Here is a 14,345-nt window from a genome sequence, read left to right on the forward strand (position 1 = left end):
TTTACTCTCCAACTCACATGCCTGAATGTGAAGTGCAGTGATTCATCAAAAACTATCTGTTAGCACCTTAGACTACGAGATGCTGTAAGCTTCTCTTGAATCACTTTAATTTACTGTCAAGATGACATGCTAGGATGTGAAATGCAGTGATTAATTAAAAAAACTATCTGTTAGCACCTGGGAATAGCAGATGCTGTAAGTTTTTGTTGCATCACTTTACTTTAATCTGCAACTGACAAGCTTGTATGTGAAGTGTACAGATTAAATAGAAATATTTTAGTACCAGGGAATAGCAGGTGCTGTAAGATTGTATTGCATCCCTTTAATTTATGTTCAAGCTATCATGTTCAAATTTGAAGTGCAGTGAATAATTAACTCAAACTATCTGTTAGCACCTGGGAATAGCAGATGCTGTACGTTTTTTTTGCATCACTTTCATTTACTCTCCAACTCACATGCCTGAATGTGAAGTGCAGTGATTCATCAAAAACTATCTGTTAGCACCTTGGACTACGAGATGCTGTAAGCTTCTCTTGAATAACTTTAATTTACTGTCAAGATGACATGCTAGGATGTGAAATGAAGTGATTAATTAAAAAAACTATCTGTTAGCACCTGGGAATAGCAGATGCTGTAAGTTTTTGTTGCATCACTTTACTTTAATCTGCAACTGACAAGCTTGTATGTGAAGTGTACAGATTAAATAGAAATATTTTAGTACCAGGGAATAGCAGGTGCTGTAAGATTGTATTGCATCCCTTTAATTTATGTTCAAGCTATCATGTTCAAATTTGAAGTGCAGTGAATAATTAACTCAAACTATCTGTTAGCACCTGGGAATAGCCGATGCTGTACGTTTTTTTTGCATCACTTTCATTTACTCTCCAACTCACATGCCTGAATGTGAAGTGCAGTGATTCATCAAAAAACTGTCTGCTAGTGCCTCCGTATACCAGATGTTGTAAGCTTTTATTGCATCATTTAATTTACATTCAAGATAACATTCTAGAATGTCAAGTGCAGGGATTAATAAAAAAAATTGTCAGATTGGTCTTTGATCATATTTGCTATGATTAGGAAATTTGAGTAAGTGTTTAAGGCTTACGGCCACACCAGCTTGAGAACGCCCAATCTCCTCTGACCTTGGAAGCTAAGCAAGTTTGGGCCTGGATAGTACTGAGGTGGGACCCTACCTAGGAATACCAGGTGCTGTAAGCTTTTCTTGCATCACTTTAATTTACTTTCAAGCTGACATGCTCAAATGTGAAGTGCAGTGATTAATAAAAAAAACTATCTGTTAGCACCTGGGAATAGCCGATGCTGTAAGTTTTTTTTGCATCACTTTCATTTACTCTCCAACTCACATGCCTGAATGTGAAGTGCAGTGATTCATCAAAAACTATCTGTTAGCACCTTGGACTACGAGATGCTGTAAGCTTCTCTTGAATCACTTTAATTTACTGTCAAGATGACATGCTAGGATGTGAAATGAAGTGATTAATTAAAAAAACTATCTGTTAGCACCTGGGAATAGCAGATGCTGTAAGTTTTTGTTGCATCACTTTACTTTAATCTGCAACTGACAAGCTTGTATGTGAAGTGTACAGATTAAATAGAAATATTTTAGTACCAGGGAATAGCAGGTGCTGTAAGATTGTATTGCATCCCTTTAATTTATGTTCAAGCTATCATGTTCAAATTTGAAGTGCAGTGAATAATTAACTCAAACTATCTGTTAGCACCTGGGAATAGCAGATGCTGTACGTTTTTTTTGCATCACTTTCATTTACTCTCCAACTCACATGCCTGAATGTGAAGTGCAGTGATTCATCAAAAAACTGTCTACTAGTGCCTCCGTATACCAGATGTTGTAAGCTTTTATTGCATCATTTAATTTACATTCAAGATAACATTCTAGAATGTCAAGTGCAGGGATTAATAAAAAAAATTGTCAGATTGGTCTTTGATCATATTTGCTATGATTAGGAAATTTGAGTAAGTGTTTAAGGCTTACGGCCACACCAGCTTGAGAACGCCCAATCTCATCTGACCTTGGAAGCTAAGCAAGTTTGGGCCTGGATAGTACTGAGGTGGGACCCTACCTAGGAATACCGGGTGCTGTAAGCTTTTCTTGCATCACTTTAATTTACTTTCAAGCTGACATGCTCAAATGTGAAGTGCAGTGATTAATAAAAAAAAACTATCTGTTAGCACCTGGGAATAGCCGATGCTGTAAGTTTTTTTTGCATCACTTTCATTTACTCTCCAACTCACATGCCTGAATGTGAAGTGCAGTGATTCATCAAAAACTATCTGTTAGCACCTTGGACTACGAGATGCTGTAAGCTTCTCTTGAATCACTTTAATTTACTGTCAAGATGACATGCTAGGATGTGAAATGAAGTGATTAATTAAAAAAACTATCTGTTAGCACCTGGGAATAGCAGATGCTGTAAGTTTTTTTTGCATCACTTTCATTTACTCTCCAACTCACATGCCTGAATGTGAAGTGCAGTGATTCATCAAAAACTATCTGTTAGCACCTTGGACTACGAGATGCTGTAAGCTTCTCTTGAATCACTTTAATTTACTGTCAAGATGACATGCTAGGATGTGAAATGAAGTGATTAATTAAAAAAACTATCTGTTAGCACCTGGGAATAGCAGATGCTGTAAGTTTTTGTTGCATCACTTTACTTTAATCTGCAACTGACAAGCTTGTATGTGAAGTGTACAGATTAAATAGAAATATTTTAGTACCAGGGAATAGCAGGTGCTGTAAGATTGTATTGCATCCCTTTAATTTATGTTCAAGCTATCATGTTCAAATTTGAAGTGCAGTGAATAATTAACTCAAACTATCTGTTAGCACCTGGGAATAGCCGATGCTGTACGTTTTTTTTGCATCACTTTCATTTACTCTCCAACTCACATGCCTGAATGTGAAGTGCAGTGATTCATCAAAAAACTGTCTGCTAGTGCCTCCGTATACCAGATGTTGTAAGCTTTTATTGCATCATTTAATTTACATTCAAGATAACATTCTAGAATGTCAAGTGCAGGGATTAATAAAAAAAATTGTCAGATTGGTCTTTGATCATATTTGCTATGATTAGGAAATTTGAGTAAGTGTTTAAGGCTTACGGCCACACCAGCTTGAGAACGCCCAATCTCATCTGACCTTGGAAGCTAAGCAAGTTTGGGCCTGGATAGTACTGAGGTGGGACCCTACCTAGGAATACCGGGTGCTGTAAGCTTTTCTTGCATCACTTTAATTTACTTTCAAGCTGACATGCTCAAATGTGAAGTGCAGTGATTAATAAAAAAAAACTATCTGTTAGCACCTGGGAATAGCCGATGCTGTAAGTTTTTTTTGCATCACTTTCATTTACTCTCCAACTCACATGCCTGAATGTGAAGTGCAGTGATTCATCAAAAACTATCTGTTAGCACCTTGGACTACGAGATGCTGTAAGCTTCTCTTGAATCACTTTAATTTACTGTCAAGATGACATGCTAGGATGTGAAATGCAGTGATTAATTAAAAAAACTATCTGTTAGCACCTGGGAATAGCAGATGCTGTAAGTTTTTGTTGCATCACTTTACTTTAATCTGCAACTGACAAGCTTGTATGTGAAGTGTACAGATTAAATAGAAATATTTTAGTACCAGGGAATAGCAGGTGCTGTAAGATTGTATTGCATCCCTTTAATTTATGTTCAAGCTATCATGTTCAAATTTGAAGTGCAGTGAATAATTAACTCAAACTATCTGTTAGCACCTGGGAATAGCCGATGCTGTACGTTTTTTTTGCATCACTTTCATTTACTCTCCAACTCACATGCCTGAATGTGAAGTGCAGTGATTCATCAAAAAACTGTCTACTAGTGCCTCCGTATACCAGATGTTGTAAGCTTTTATTGCATCATTTAATTTACATTCAAGATAACATTCTAGAATGTCAAGTGCAGGGATTAATAAAAAAAATTGTCAGATTGGTCTTTGATCATATTTGCTATGATTAGGAAATTTGAGTAAGTGTTTAAGGCTTACGGCCACACCAGCTTGAGAACGCCCAATCTCATCTGACCTTGGAAGCTAAGCAAGTTTGGGCCTGGATAGTACTGAGGTGGGACCCTACCTAGGAATACCGGGTGCTGTAAGCTTTTCTTGCATCACTTTAATTTACTTTCAAGCTGACATGCTCAAATGTGAAGTGCAGTGATTAATAAAAAAAAACTATCTGTTAGCACCTGGGAATAGCCGATGCTGTAAGTTTTTTTTGCATCACTTTCATTTACTCTCCAACTCACATGCCTGAATGTGAAGTGCAGTGATTCATCAAAAAACTATCTGTTAGCACCTTGGACTACGAGATGCTGTAAGCTTCTCTTGAATCACTTTAATTTACTGTCAAGATGACATGCTAGGATGTGAAATGAAGTGATTAATTAAAAAAACTATCTGTTAGCACCTGGGAATAGCAGATGCTGTAAGTTTTTGTTGCATCACTTTACTTTAATCTGCAACTGACAAGCTTGTATGTGAAGTGTACAGATTAAATAGAAATATTTTAGTACCAGGGAATAGCAGGTGCTGTAAGATTGTATTGCATCCCTTTAATTTATGTTCAAGCTATCATGTTCAAATTTGAAGTGCAGTGAATAATTAACTCAAACTATCTGTTAGCACCTGGGAATAGCCGATGCTGTACGTTTTTTTTGCATCACTTTCATTTACTCTCCAACTCACATGCCTGAATGTGAAGTGCAGTGATTCATCAAAAAACTGTCTGCTAGTGCCTCCGTATACCAGATGTTGTAAGCTTTTATTGCATCATTTAATTTACATTCAAGATAACATTCTAGAATGTCAAGTGCAGGGATTAATAAAAAAAATTGTCAGATTGGTCTTTGATCATATTTGCTATGATTAGGAAATTTGAGTAAGTGTTTAAGGCTTACGGCCACACCAGCTTGAGAACGCCCAATCTCCTCTGACCTTGGAAGCTAAGCAAGTTTGGGCCTGGATAGTACTGAGGTGGGACCCTACCTAGGAATACCAGGTGCTGTAAGCTTTTCTTGCATCACTTTAATTTACTTTCAAGCTGACATGCTCAAATGTGAAGTGCAGTGATTAATAAAAAAAACTATCTGTTAGCACCTGGGAATAGCCGATGCTGTAAGTTTTTTTTGCATCACTTTCATTTACTCTCCAACTCACATGCCTGAATGTGAAGTGCAGTGATTCATCAAAAACTATCTGTTAGCACCTTGGACTACGAGATGCTGTAAGCTTCTCTTGAATCACTTTAATTTACTGTCAAGATGACATGCTAGGATGTGAAATGAAGTGATTAATTAAAAAAACTATCTGTTAGCACCTGGGAATAGCAGATGCTGTAAGTTTTTGTTGCATCACTTTACTTTAATCTGCAACTGACAAGCTTGTATGTGAAGTGTACAGATTAAATAGAAATATTTTAGTACCAGGGAATAGCAGGTGCTGTAAGATTGTATTGCATCCCTTTAATTTATGTTCAAGCTATCATGTTCAAATTTGAAGTGCAGTGAATAATTAACTCAAACTATCTGTTAGCACCTGGGAATAGCAGATGCTGTACGTTTTTTTTGCATCACTTTCATTTACTCTCCAACTCACATGCCTGAATGTGAAGTGCAGTGATTCATCAAAAAACTGTCTACTAGTGCCTCCGTATACCAGATGTTGTAAGCTTTTATTGCATCATTTAATTTACATTCAAGATAACATTCTAGAATGTCAAGTGCAGGGATTAATAAAAAAAATTGTCAGATTGGTCTTTGATCATATTTGCTATGATTAGGAAATTTGAGTAAGTGTTTAAGGCTTACGGCCACACCAGCTTGAGAACGCCCAATCTCATCTGACCTTGGAAGCTAAGCAAGTTTGGGCCTGGATAGTACTGAGGTGGGACCCTACCTAGGAATACCGGGTGCTGTAAGCTTTTCTTGCATCACTTTAATTTACTTTCAAGCTGACATGCTCAAATGTGAAGTGCAGTGATTAATAAAAAAAAACTATCTGTTAGCACCTGGGAATAGCCGATGCTGTAAGTTTTTTTTGCATCACTTTCATTTACTCTCCAACTCACATGCCTGAATGTGAAGTGCAGTGATTCATCAAAAACTATCTGTTAGCACCTTGGACTACGAGATGCTGTAAGCTTCTCTTGAATCACTTTAATTTACTGTCAAGATGACATGCTAGGATGTGAAATGAAGTGATTAATTAAAAAAACTATCTGTTAGCACCTGGGAATAGCAGATGCTGTAAGTTTTTTTTGCATCACTTTCATTTACTCTCCAACTCACATGCCTGAATGTGAAGTGCAGTGATTCATCAAAAACTATCTGTTAGCACCTTGGACTACGAGATGCTGTAAGCTTCTCTTGAATAACTTTAATTTACTGTCAAGATGACATGCTAGGATGTGAAATGAAGTGATTAATTAAAAAAACTATCTGTTAGCACCTGGGAATAGCAGATGCTGTAAGTTTTTGTTGCATCACTTTACTTTAATCTGCAACTGACAAGCTTGTATGTGAAGTGTACAGATTAAATAGAAATATTTTAGTACCAGGGAATAGCAGGTGCTGTAAGATTGTATTGCATCCCTTTAATTTATGTTCAAGCTATCATGTTCAAATTTGAAGTGCAGTGAATAATTAACTCAAACTATCTGTTAGCACCTGGGAATAGCCGATGCTGTACGTTTTTTTTGCATCACTTTCATTTACTCTCCAACTCACATGCCTGAATGTGAAGTGCAGTGATTCATCAAAAAACTGTCTGCTAGTGCCTCCGTATACCAGATGTTGTAAGCTTTTATTGCATCATTTAATTTACATTCAAGATAACATTCTAGAATGTCAAGTGCAGGGATTAATAAAAAAAATTGTCAGATTGGTCTTTGATCATATTTGCTATGATTAGGAAATTTGAGTAAGTGTTTAAGGCTTACGGCCACACCAGCTTGAGAACGCCCAATCTCATCTGACCTTGGAAGCTAAGCAAGTTTGGGCCTGGATAGTACTGAGGTGGGACCCTACCTAGGAATACCAGGTGCTGTAAGCTTTTCTTGCATCACTTTAATTTACTTTCAAGCTGACATGCTCAAATGTGAAGTGCAGTGATTAATAAAAAAAACTATCTGTTAGCACCTGGGAATAGCCGATGCTGTAAGTTTTTTTTGCATCACTTTCATTTACTCTCCAACTCACATGCCTGAATGTGAAGTGCAGTGATTCATCAAAAACTATCTGTTAGCACCTTAGACTACGAGATGCTGTAAGCTTCTCTTGAATCACTTTAATTTACTGTCAAGATGACATGCTAGGATGTGAAATGCAGTGATTAATTAAAAAAACTATCTGTTAGCACCTGGGAATAGCAGATGCTGTAAGTTTTTGTTGCATCACTTTACTTTAATCTGCAACTGACAAGCTTGTATGTGAAGTGTACAGATTAAATAGAAATATTTTAGTACCAGGGAATAGCAGGTGCTGTAAGATTGTATTGCATCCCTTTAATTTATGTTCAAGCTATCATGTTCAAATTTGAAGTGCAGTGAATAATTAACTCAAACTATCTGTTAGCACCTGGGAATAGCCGATGCTGTACGTTTTTTTTGCATCACTTTCATTTACTCTCCAACTCACATGCCTGAATGTGAAGTGCAGTGATTCATCAAAAAACTGTCTGCTAGTGCCTCCGTATACCAGATGTTGTAAGCTTTTATTGCATCATTTAATTTACATTCAAGATAACATTCTAGAATGTCAAGTGCAGGGATTAATAAAAAAAATTGTCAGATTGGTCTTTGATCATATTTGCTATGATTAGGAAATTTGAGTAAGTGTTTAAGGCTTACGGCCACACCAGCTTGAGAACGCCCAATCTCCTCTGACCTTGGAAGCTAAGCAAGTTTGGGCCTGGATAGTACTGAGGTGGGACCCTACCTAGGAATACCAGGTGCTGTAAGCTTTTCTTGCATCACTTTAATTTACTTTCAAGCTGACATGCTCAAATGTGAAGTGCAGTGATTAATAAAAAAAACTATCTGTTAGCACCTGGGAATAGCCGATGCTGTAAGTTTTTTTTGCATCACTTTCATTTACTCTCCAACTCACATGCCTGAATGTGAAGTGCAGTGATTCATCAAAAACTATCTGTTAGCACCTTGGACTACGAGATGCTGTAAGCTTCTCTTGAATCACTTTAATTTACTGTCAAGATGACATGCTAGGATGTGAAATGAAGTGATTAATTAAAAAAACTATCTGTTAGCACCTGGGAATAGCAGATGCTGTAAGTTTTTGTTGCATCACTTTACTTTAATCTGCAACTGACAAGCTTGTATGTGAAGTGTACAGATTAAATAGAAATATTTTAGTACCAGGGAATAGCAGGTGCTGTAAGATTGTATTGCATCCCTTTAATTTATGTTCAAGCTATCATGTTCAAATTTGAAGTGCAGTGAATAATTAACTCAAACTATCTGTTAGCACCTGGGAATAGCAGATGCTGTACGTTTTTTTTGCATCACTTTCATTTACTCTCCAACTCACATGCCTGAATGTGAAGTGCAGTGATTCATCAAAAAACTGTCTACTAGTGCCTCCGTATACCAGATGTTGTAAGCTTTTATTGCATCATTTAATTTACATTCAAGATAACATTCTAGAATGTCAAGTGCAGGGATTAATAAAAAAAATTGTCAGATTGGTCTTTGATCATATTTGCTATGATTAGGAAATTTGAGTAAGTGTTTAAGGCTTACGGCCACACCAGCTTGAGAACGCCCAATCTCATCTGACCTTGGAAGCTAAGCAAGTTTGGGCCTGGATAGTACTGAGGTGGGACCCTACCTAGGAATACCGGGTGCTGTAAGCTTTTCTTGCATCACTTTAATTTACTTTCAAGCTGACATGCTCAAATGTGAAGTGCAGTGATTAATAAAAAAAAACTATCTGTTAGCACCTGGGAATAGCCGATGCTGTAAGTTTTTTTTGCATCACTTTCATTTACTCTCCAACTCACATGCCTGAATGTGAAGTGCAGTGATTCATCAAAAACTATCTGTTAGCACCTTGGACTACGAGATGCTGTAAGCTTCTCTTGAATCACTTTAATTTACTGTCAAGATGACATGCTAGGATGTGAAATGAAGTGATTAATTAAAAAAACTATCTGTTAGCACCTGGGAATAGCAGATGCTGTAAGTTTTTTTTGCATCACTTTCATTTACTCTCCAACTCACATGCCTGAATGTGAAGTGCAGTGATTCATCAAAAACTATCTGTTAGCACCTTGGACTACGAGATGCTGTAAGCTTCTCTTGAATCACTTTAATTTACTGTCAAGATGACATGCTAGGATGTGAAATGCAGTGATTAATTAAAAAAACTATCTGTTAGCACCTGGGAATAGCAGATGCTGTAAGTTTTTGTTGCATCACTTTACTTTAATCTGCAACTGACAAGCTTGTATGTGAAGTGTACAGATTAAATAGAAATATTTTAGTACCAGGGAATAGCAGGTGCTGTAAGATTGTATTGCATCCCTTTAATTTATGTTCAAGCTATCATGTTCAAATTTGAAGTGCAGTGAATAATTAACTCAAACTATCTGTTAGCACCTGGGAATAGCCGATGCTGTACGTTTTTTTTGCATCACTTTCATTTACTCTCCAACTCACATGCCTGAATGTGAAGTGCAGTGATTCATCAAAAAACTGTCTACTAGTGCCTCCGTATACCAGATGTTGTAAGCTTTTATTGCATCATTTAATTTACATTCAAGATAACATTCTAGAATGTCAAGTGCAGGGATTAATAAAAAAAATTGTCAGATTGGTCTTTGATCATATTTGCTATGATTAGGAAATTTGAGTAAGTGTTTAAGGCTTACGGCCACACCAGCTTGAGAACGCCCAATCTCATCTGACCTTGGAAGCTAAGCAAGTTTGGGCCTGGATAGTACTGAGGTGGGACCCTACCTAGGAATACCGGGTGCTGTAAGCTTTTCTTGCATCACTTTAATTTACTTTCAAGCTGACATGCTCAAATGTGAAGTGCAGTGATTAATAAAAAAAAACTATCTGTTAGCACCTGGGAATAGCCGATGCTGTAAGTTTTTTTTGCATCACTTTCATTTACTCTCCAACTCACATGCCTGAATGTGAAGTGCAGTGATTCATCAAAAACTATCTGTTAGCACCTTGGACTACGAGATGCTGTAAGCTTCTCTTGAATCACTTTAATTTACTGTCAAGATGACATGCTAGGATGTGAAATGAAGTGATTAATTAAAAAAACTATCTGTTAGCACCTGGGAATAGCAGATGCTGTAAGTTTTTTTTGCATCACTTTCATTTACTCTCCAACTCACATGCCTGAATGTGAAGTGCAGTGATTCATCAAAAACTATCTGTTAGCACCTTGGACTACGAGATGCTGTAAGCTTCTCTTGAATCACTTTAATTTACTGTCAAGATGACATGCTAGGATGTGAAATGAAGTGATTAATTAAAAAAACTATCTGTTAGCACCTGGGAATAGCAGATGCTGTAAGTTTTTGTTGCATCACTTTACTTTAATCTGCAACTGACAAGCTTGTATGTGAAGTGTACAGATTAAATAGAAATATTTTAGTACCAGGGAATAGCAGGTGCTGTAAGATTGTATTGCATCCCTTTAATTTATGTTCAAGCTATCATGTTCAAATTTGAAGTGCAGTGAATAATTAACTCAAACTATCTGTTAGCACCTGGGAATAGCCGATGCTGTACGTTTTTTTTGCATCACTTTCATTTACTCTCCAACTCACATGCCTGAATGTGAAGTGCAGTGATTCATCAAAAAACTGTCTGCTAGTGCCTCCGTATACCAGATGTTGTAAGCTTTTATTGCATCATTTAATTTACATTCAAGATAACATTCTAGAATGTCAAGTGCAGGGATTAATAAAAAAAATTGTCAGATTGGTCTTTGATCATATTTGCTATGATTAGGAAATTTGAGTAAGTGTTTAAGGCTTACGGCCACACCAGCTTGAGAACGCCCAATCTCATCTGACCTTGGAAGCTAAGCAAGTTTGGGCCTGGATAGTACTGAGGTGGGACCCTACCTAGGAATACCGGGTGCTGTAAGCTTTTCTTGCATCACTTTAATTTACTTTCAAGCTGACATGCTCAAATGTGAAGTGCAGTGATTAATAAAAAAAAACTATCTGTTAGCACCTGGGAATAGCCGATGCTGTAAGTTTTTTTTGCATCACTTTCATTTACTCTCCAACTCACATGCCTGAATGTGAAGTGCAGTGATTCATCAAAAACTATCTGTTAGCACCTTGGACTACGAGATGCTGTAAGCTTCTCTTGAATCACTTTAATTTACTGTCAAGATGACATGCTAGGATGTGAAATGAAGTGATTAATTAAAAAAACTATCTGTTAGCACCTGGGAATAGCAGATGCTGTAAGTTTTTTTTGCATCACTTTCATTTACTCTCCAACTCACATGCCTGAATGTGAAGTGCAGTGATTCATCAAAAACTATCTGTTAGCACCTTGGACTACGAGATGCTGTAAGCTTCTCTTGAATAACTTTAATTTACTGTCAAGATGACATGCTAGGATGTGAAATGAAGTGATTAATTAAAAAAACTATCTGTTAGCACCTGGGAATAGCAGATGCTGTAAGTTTTTGTTGCATCACTTTACTTTAATCTGCAACTGACAAGCTTGTATGTGAAGTGTACAGATTAAATAGAAATATTTTAGTACCAGGGAATAGCAGGTGCTGTAAGATTGTATTGCATCCCTTTAATTTATGTTCAAGCTATCATGTTCAAATTTGAAGTGCAGTGAATAATTAACTCAAACTATCTGTTAGCACCTGGGAATAGCCGATGCTGTACGTTTTTTTTGCATCACTTTCATTTACTCTCCAACTCACATGCCTGAATGTGAAGTGCAGTGATTCATCAAAAAACTGTCTGCTAGTGCCTCCGTATACCAGATGTTGTAAGCTTTTATTGCATCATTTAATTTACATTCAAGATAACATTCTAGAATGTCAAGTGCAGGGATTAATAAAAAAAATTGTCAGATTGGTCTTTGATCATATTTGCTATGATTAGGAAATTTGAGTAAGTGTTTAAGGCTTACGGCCACACCAGCTTGAGAACGCCCAATCTCATCTGACCTTGGAAGCTAAGCAAGTTTGGGCCTGGATAGTACTGAGGTGGGACCCTACCTAGGAATACCAGGTGCTGTAAGCTTTTCTTGCATCACTTTAATTTACTTTCAAGCTGACATGCTCAAATGTGAAGTGCAGTGATTAATAAAAAAAACTATCTGTTAGCACCTGGGAATAGCCGATGCTGTAAGTTTTTTTTGCATCACTTTCATTTACTCTCCAACTCACATGCCTGAATGTGAAGTGCAGTGATTCATCAAAAACTATCTGTTAGCACCTTAGACTACGAGATGCTGTAAGCTTCTCTTGAATCACTTTAATTTACTGTCAAGATGACATGCTAGGATGTGAAATGCAGTGATTAATTAAAAAAACTATCTGTTAGCACCTGGGAATAGCAGATGCTGTAAGTTTTTGTTGCATCACTTTACTTTAATCTGCAACTGACAAGCTTGTATGTGAAGTGTACAGATTAAATAGAAATATTTTAGTACCAGGGAATAGCAGGTGCTGTAAGATTGTATTGCATCCCTTTAATTTATGTTCAAGCTATCATGTTCAAATTTGAAGTGCAGTGAATAATTAACTCAAACTATCTGTTAGCACCTGGGAATAGCCGATGCTGTACGTTTTTTTTGCATCACTTTCATTTACTCTCCAACTCACATGCCTGAATGTGAAGTGCAGTGATTCATCAAAAAACTGTCTGCTAGTGCCTCCGTATACCAGATGTTGTAAGCTTTTATTGCATCATTTAATTTACATTCAAGATAACATTCTAGAATGTCAAGTGCAGGGATTAATAAAAAAAATTGTCAGATTGGTCTTTGATCATATTTGCTATGATTAGGAAATTTGAGTAAGTGTTTAAGGCTTACGGCCACACCAGCTTGAGAACGCCCAATCTCCTCTGACCTTGGAAGCTAAGCAAGTTTGGGCCTGGATAGTACTGAGGTGGGACCCTACCTAGGAATACCAGGTGCTGTAAGCTTTTCTTGCATCACTTTAATTTACTTTCAAGCTGACATGCTCAAATGTGAAGTGCAGTGATTAATAAAAAAAACTATCTGTTAGCACCTGGGAATAGCCGATGCTGTAAGTTTTTTTTGCATCACTTTCATTTACTCTCCAACTCACATGCCTGAATGTGAAGTGCAGTGATTCATCAAAAACTATCTGTTAGCACCTTGGACTACGAGATGCTGTAAGCTTCTCTTGAATCACTTTAATTTACTGTCAAGATGACATGCTAGGATGTGAAATGAAGTGATTAATTAAAAAAACTATCTGTTAGCACCTGGGAATAGCAGATGCTGTAAGTTTTTGTTGCATCACTTTACTTTAATCTGCAACTGACAAGCTTGTATGTGAAGTGTACAGATTAAATAGAAATATTTTAGTACCAGGGAATAGCAGGTGCTGTAAGATTGTATTGCATCCCTTTAATTTATGTTCAAGCTATCATGTTCAAATTTGAAGTGCAGTGAATAATTAACTCAAACTATCTGTTAGCACCTGGGAATAGCCGATGCTGTACGTTTTTTTTGCATCACTTTCATTTACTCTCCAACTCACATGCCTGAATGTGAAGTGCAGTGATTCATCAAAAAACTGTCTGCTAGTGCCTCCGTATACCAGATGTTGTAAGCTTTTATTGCATCATTTAATTTACATTCAAGATAACATTCTAGAATGTCAAGTGCAGGGATTAATAAAAAAAATTGTCAGATTGGTCTTTGATCATATTTGCTATGATTAGGAAATTTGAGTAAGTGTTTAAGGCTTACGGCCACACCAGCTTGAGAACGCCCAATCTCATCTGACCTTGGAAGCTAAGCAAGTTTGGGCCTGGATAGTACTGAGGTGGGACCCTACCTAGGAATACCGGGTGCTGTAAGCTTTTCTTGCATCACTTTAATTTACTTTCAAGCTGACATGCTCAAATGTGAAGTGCAGTGATTAATAAAAAAAAACTATCTGTTAGCACCTGGGAATAGCCGATGCTGTAAGTTTTTTTTGCATCACTTTCATTTACTCTCCAACTCACATGCCTGAATGTGAAGTGCAGTGATTCATCAAAAACTATCTGTTAGCACCTTGGA

At 37.0% G+C, this 14,345-nt stretch overlaps 2 non-coding genes and 12 pseudogenes across 2 annotated transcripts; all 14 read left to right on the forward strand.

Annotated features, from left to right (window-relative positions):
- The first annotated feature begins 1,099 nt into the window (after positions 1–1,099).
- On the forward strand, positions 1,100–1,218 carry LOC145648167 (5S ribosomal RNA; annotated as a pseudogene).
- A 790-nt stretch (positions 1,219–2,008) lies between these two features.
- Positions 2,009–2,127, forward strand: LOC145646939 (5S ribosomal RNA; annotated as a pseudogene).
- Positions 2,128–3,138: 1,011 nt separating this feature from the next.
- LOC145646940 (5S ribosomal RNA) lies at positions 3,139–3,257 on the forward strand (annotated as a pseudogene).
- A 791-nt stretch (positions 3,258–4,048) lies between these two features.
- On the forward strand, positions 4,049–4,167 carry LOC145646941 (5S ribosomal RNA; annotated as a pseudogene).
- Positions 4,168–4,959: 792 nt separating this feature from the next.
- Positions 4,960–5,078, forward strand: LOC145648168 (5S ribosomal RNA; annotated as a pseudogene).
- Positions 5,079–5,868: 790 nt separating this feature from the next.
- Positions 5,869–5,987, forward strand: LOC145646942 (5S ribosomal RNA; annotated as a pseudogene).
- Positions 5,988–6,998: 1,011 nt separating this feature from the next.
- On the forward strand, positions 6,999–7,117 carry LOC145647844 (5S ribosomal RNA). Its single transcript, XR_014116390.1, has one exon. It is a non-coding gene; the product is annotated as a 5S ribosomal RNA (ribosomal RNA).
- Positions 7,118–7,907: 790 nt separating this feature from the next.
- LOC145648170 (5S ribosomal RNA) lies at positions 7,908–8,026 on the forward strand (annotated as a pseudogene).
- A 790-nt stretch (positions 8,027–8,816) lies between these two features.
- On the forward strand, positions 8,817–8,935 carry LOC145646943 (5S ribosomal RNA; annotated as a pseudogene).
- A 1,011-nt stretch (positions 8,936–9,946) lies between these two features.
- Positions 9,947–10,065, forward strand: LOC145646944 (5S ribosomal RNA; annotated as a pseudogene).
- Positions 10,066–11,076: 1,011 nt separating this feature from the next.
- On the forward strand, positions 11,077–11,195 carry LOC145646946 (5S ribosomal RNA; annotated as a pseudogene).
- Positions 11,196–12,206: 1,011 nt separating this feature from the next.
- LOC145647855 (5S ribosomal RNA) lies at positions 12,207–12,325 on the forward strand. The gene has a single exon (XR_014116391.1). It is a non-coding gene; the product is annotated as a 5S ribosomal RNA (ribosomal RNA).
- A 790-nt stretch (positions 12,326–13,115) lies between these two features.
- On the forward strand, positions 13,116–13,234 carry LOC145648171 (5S ribosomal RNA; annotated as a pseudogene).
- A 790-nt stretch (positions 13,235–14,024) lies between these two features.
- LOC145646947 (5S ribosomal RNA) lies at positions 14,025–14,143 on the forward strand (annotated as a pseudogene).
- Positions 14,144–14,345: the final 202 nt, after the last annotated feature.

This window comes from Electrophorus electricus, chromosome 13 (assembly GCF_041902795.1).
Source record: "Electrophorus electricus isolate QZ-2024a chromosome 13, ASM4190279v1, whole genome shotgun sequence".
Classification (NCBI taxonomy): Eukaryota; Metazoa; Chordata; class Actinopteri; order Gymnotiformes; family Gymnotidae; genus Electrophorus; species Electrophorus electricus.